At 40.1% G+C, this 6,000-nt stretch overlaps 1 protein-coding gene across 8 annotated transcripts in view; it reads left to right on the top strand.

Annotated features, from left to right (window-relative positions):
* TRPT1 (tRNA phosphotransferase 1) overlaps positions 1–6,000 on the top strand; it is a 54,575-nt gene that overhangs the window by 26,257 nt on the left and 22,318 nt on the right. The window lies entirely within an intron of this gene.

The raw sequence follows: 6,000 nt of genomic DNA, 5'->3' as shown, positions 1-6,000 counted from the left end.
GGATAAAGATGGAGGAGGGAATAATGACACAAGGGGATAAAGATGGAGGGGTGAATAATAACACAAGGGGATAAAGATTGAGGAGGAATAATGGCACAAGGGGATAAAGATGGAGGGGTGAATAATAACACAAGGGGATAAAGATGGAGGAGGAATAATGACACAAGGGGATAAAGATGGAGGAGGAATAATGACACAAGGGGATAAAGATGGAGGGGGAATAATAACACAAAGGGATAAAGATGGAGGTGGAATAATAACACAAGGGGATAAAGATGGAGGAGGGAATAATGACACAAGGGGAAAAAGATGGAGGAGGAATAATGACACAGGGGATAAAGATGGAGGAGGAATAATAACACGAGGGGATTAAGCTGGAGGAGGAATAATAACACGAGGGGATAAAGATGGAGGAGGAATAATAACACAAAGGGATAAAGATGGAGGAGGAATAATGGCACAAGGGGATAAAGATGGAGGGGTGAATAATAACACAAGGGGATAAAGATGGAGGAGGAATAATGGCACAAGGGGATAAAGATGGAGGGGTGAATAATAACACAAGGGGATAAAGATGGAGGAGGAATAATGACACAAGGGGATAAAGATGGAGGAGGAATAATGACACAAGGGGATAAAGATGGAGGGGGAATAATAACACAAGGGGATAAAGATGGAGGGGGAATAATAACATAAGGGGATAAAGATGGAGGAGGGAATAATAACACAAGGGGATAAAGATGGAGGAGGGAATAATAACACATGGGGATACATATGGAGGGGGAATAATGGCGCAAGGGGATAAAGATGGAGGAGAAATAATAACACAAGGGGATAAAGATGGAGGAGGAATAATAACACAAGGGGATAAAGATGGAGGAGGAATAATAACACAAGGGGATTAATATGGAGGGGGGAGGGTTGATTATCCCCCCCCCTCCATCTTTATCCCCTTGTGTTATTATTCCCTCCTCCATCTTTATCCCCTTGTGTTATTAGTCCTCCTCCATCTTTATCCCCTTGTGCCATTATTCCTCCTCCATCTTTATCCCCTGGTGTTATTATTCCCCCTCCATCTTTATCCCCTTGTGTTATTATTCCTCCTCCATCTTTATCCCCTTGTGCCATTATTCCTCCTCCATCTTTATCCCCTGGTGTTATTATTCCCCCTCCATCTTTATCCCCTTGTGTCGTTATTCCTCCTCCATCTTTATCCCCTGGTGTTATTATTCCCCCTCCATCTGATCCCCTTTTGCCATATTGGATGATAATAACACAAGGGGATAAAGATGGAGGAGGAATAATAACACAAGGGGATAAAGATGGAGGAGGAATAATAACACAAGGGGATGAAGATGGAGGAGGAATAATAACACAAGGGGAATAAGCTGGAGGAGGAATAATAACACAAGGGGATAAAGATGGAGGAGGAATAATAACACGAGGGGATAAAGATGGAGGAGGAATAATAACACAAGGGGATAAAGATGGAGGGGGAATAATGGGACAAGGGATAAAGATGGAGGAGGAATAATAACAAGGGGATAAAGATGGAGGAGGAATAATAACAAGGGGATAAAGATGGAGGAGGAATAATAACACAAGAGGATAAAGATGGAGGGGGAATAATAACACAAGGCGATAAAGATGGAGGTGGAATAATAACACAAGGGGATAAAGATGGAGGAGGAATAATGGCACAAGGGGATAAAGATGGAGGGGGAATAATAACACAAGGGGATAAAGATGGAGGGGGAATAATAACACAAGGGGATAAAGATGGAGGAGGGAATAATAACACAAGGGGATAAAAATGGAGGAGGGAATAATAACACAAGGGGATAAAGATGGAGGAGGGAATAATGACACAAGGGGAAAAAGATGGAGGAGGAATAATAACACAAGGGGATAAAGATGGAGGAGGAATAATAACACAAGGGGATAAAGATGGAGGAGGAATAATAACACAAGGGGATTAATATGGAGGGGGGAGGGTTGATTATCCCCCCCCCCCCTCCATCTTTATCCCCTTGTGTTATTATTCCCTCCTCCATCTTTATCCCCTTGTATTATTATTCCTCCTCCATCTTTATCCCCTTGTGCCATTATTCCTCCTCCATCTTTATCCCCTGGTGTTATTATTCCCCCTCCATCTTTATCCCCTTGTGTCGTTATTCCTCCTCCATCTTTATCCCCTGGTGTTATTATTCCCCCTCCATCTGATCCCCTCTTGCCATATTGGATGATAATAACACAAGGGGATAAAGATGGAGGAGGAATAATAACACAAGGGGATAAAGATGGAGGAGGAATAATAACACAAGGGGATGAAGATGGAGGAGGAATAATAACACAAGGGGATTAAGCTGGAGGAGGAATAATAACACGAGGGGATAAAGATGGAGGAGGAATAATAACACGAGGGGATAAAGATGGAGGGGGAATAATGGGACAAGGGGATAAAGATGGAGGAGGAATAATAACACAAGGGGATAAAGATGGAGGGGGAATAATAACACAAGGGGATAAAGATGGAGGAGGGAATAATAACACAAGGGGATAAAAATGGAGGAGGGAATAATAACACAAGGGGATAAAGATGGAGGAGGGAATAATGACACAAGGGGAAAAAGATGGAGGAGGAATAATAACACAAGGGGATAAAGATGGAGGGGGAATAATAACACAAGGGGATAAAAATGGAGGAGGAATAATGGCACAAGGGGATAAAGATGGAGGGGTGAATAATAACACAAGGGGATAAAGATGGAGGAGGAATAATAACACAAGGGGATAAAGATGGAGGAGGAATAATAACACAAGGGGATAAAGATGGAGGGGGAATAATAACACAAGGGGATAAAGATGGAGGGGGAATAATAACACAAGGGGATAAAGATGGAGGGGGAATAATGACACAAGGGGATAAAGATGGAGGGGGGAATAATGACACAAGGGGATAAAGATGGAGGGGGGAATAATGCGACAAGGGGATAAAGATGGAGGAGGAATAATAACACAAGGGGATAAAGATGGAGGAGGAATAATGACACAAGGGGATAAAGATGGAGGAGGAATAATAACACAAGGGCATAAAGATGGAGAAGGAATAATAACACAAGGGGATAAAGATGGAGGGGGAATAATAACACAAGGGGATAAAGATGGAGGAGGAATAATAACACAAGGGGATAAAGATGGAGGGGGAATAATAACACAAGGGGATAAAGATGGAGGGAGAATAATAACACAAGGGGATAAAGATGAAGGGGGAATAATAACACAGGGGGATAAAGATGGAGGAGGGAATAATGACATAAGGGGAAAAAGATGAAGGAGGAATAATGACACTGGGGATAAAGATGGAGGAGGAATAATGACACGGGATAAAGATGGAGGGGGAATAATAACACAAGGGGATAAAGATGGAGGAGGAATAATGACACAAGGGGATCAAGATGGAGAAGGAGTAATGACACAAGGGGATAAAGATGGAGGAGGAATAATGACACAAGGGGATAAAGATGGAGGAGGAATAATGACACAAGGGGATAAAGATGGAGGGGGGATGCATTAGTATAAAGGTAAGAACACACCTTTTGTCCGCGGGTACCCCTCGTGCGCAAGTTCTGTGCGAGGGGGTACCCGCGGACATACTTTCAGCCTTTGGGGGTACAGTCGCCAAAAAGGTTGAGAACCACTGATCTATGGATTTGTATATATATATAAAAATGCCTTCTCTGAGCGCTCCACTTCTGATATGCCCGATTGTGGATTGTAGGCACCGTTTGAGTGAGGCCGGAATTGCGGTACCCTTGCGGTGAGTGCAGGTGTGGTTTTTTTCTATGTTTGCTCTATATATATAAAAATGCCTATAAGATATAAATTAAGTGTGAAATGGATACAAATAGAGGGTAAATATGCATGTTTAAAAAGGTGCAATATGTGATGATGGATTGAATTAAAATGTAAATGATAAAAATGAGGATGTATATTGGTGGAGATACAGTATTGTGTAAAAAATTTGATGTACAGTATACATTTGAGATCAATGAAATAACATGTATATGGGGGCAAAAAATAGCAACTTGTGTAAAGATAAAAAATATGTGATATAAATATGGTAGAAAAAATATATAACAAAATTATGAAAAAATATGAATATGATAAAATAATATAACATAAAAATGTAGCAGGAACCTAAAACAGCATAAAAATACAGTATACAATAATGGCATATAAGGGAATGGGGGGGGGGGAGGGGGAAAGGGTTCTGGACAAGGAGAAAAACTCTGATATAGAAAAACTCTTTTCATTCCATCATATTGTCATTCATATCCATATTATTTTTTATGCTATTTATATTACTATATTTTTATCCCTACGTTTTTTGCTATATTTTTACCCCTACATATATATTGCCCCAGGCTCTATTTTTATGCCATCATTTTTATCATTGTTTCATCATTTTTATTCTATACATCACTCTATTACACATTGATCTCAAATATATACATCCAATTTATTACACAATACTGTATCTCCACCAATATACATCCTCATTTTTATCATTTACATTTTAATTCAATCCATCATCACATATTGCACCTTTTTAAACATGTATATTTACCCTATATATATATATATATATATATATATATATATATATATATTCATTTTACACTTAATTTATATCTTACCTATATAGGCATATATATATATATATATATATATATATATATATATATATATATATATATACAAATCCATAGATAGTTCATTATATCCCCCTCTTTCTCTTTTTATTTCTTCTTTTACTTACTCTATTGGATCCATTTCTGTTTTTATACCCAACTTGAACTAGCCAGGCTCCATGGTTTAGTAGCCACCCCCAATCAACATGACATCACCATGTTAGACCTTATAAATATAGACCCCATTACTGGGCATACATATTGTCACTGAAGAAAAGGCCCGCAAGCCTTGAAACGCGTCTGACTCTTAAAAGCACCTTATCATCCAAGTATATACCACTTTAAAAGAGACTATATCCACTCATCGTAGCTAGCAACTGCTGGTTGCCCACAGAACTGGGACCTTCAACACGCACGCAGCTAGCGCATCATTCACACACGCAGCTGTCTCCACCCCTCCATTCACAGCCCTGGACAGCAGAGTTCCTGGACACGTCCTCCCCAGGCCGGACACCTCTCTGTGCCAGCCCAGGACACTCACAGCCCACCGGAGAACCACTCGCCCCAGCTACGACCCAGACCGGCACTGCATCCAGCTCTCCTCACTTCCAGGACATCGCGGTCTGCTGAAATCGCTGCCCGGGAGTATCGCTACCTTACAGGACATCACGGTATGCTGAGATCGCTACCTGTGGACATCGCTGCTTGCCGGGATCATTAACAGCCGAGAAGGAGGGTGAGTGGTGTTGTGCACCGATACTATCTATCCCACGATTGCAACAAAACCGCTGCTACAATTGCTGTGAATGTTACTGTAGTCAATTGTAGCAATAGTAACTGATATGACTCACAGGAGTTCATAGGAGTTCATTCATTACTGAACTGTGACTCAGAGGATTTCATAGGAGTTCACAGGAGGTCATTCACTCATTTAGGATCTGCATTTCCTTGGACTTAATAACTGTGACCAAGAGTGACCATTAACCAAAAGATACACGTTGCTTACCACTGTAGTGGACATTTATGATAATAATTGGTGCATTTTCTGTTTTATTTTACTTGTATTTTTATACCTACATTTTTTTATTGAACAATTACCAATTCATTCCTGAAAGGGCCCTGCAGAGTTATTGGCTATTGACATATCTATATACATATCAACAAATCAAATTAAATCCTGATTAGATCCACTATCTCTTTTCTTATATTCTATATTCCGAGTGTTCTTGAGGACTGGTATATACTTTAATTTTTTTCCCAGATTTGTAAATTACTTCTATTAAAAAATCTTAATCCTTTCAATAGT

This window comes from Hyla sarda, chromosome 6 (assembly GCF_029499605.1).
Source record: "Hyla sarda isolate aHylSar1 chromosome 6, aHylSar1.hap1, whole genome shotgun sequence".
NCBI classification, from domain to species: Eukaryota; Metazoa; Chordata; class Amphibia; order Anura; family Hylidae; genus Hyla; species Hyla sarda.
Note: the sequence above shows the minus strand (reverse complement) of the source record. Positions and strands in the feature narration are given on the sequence as shown.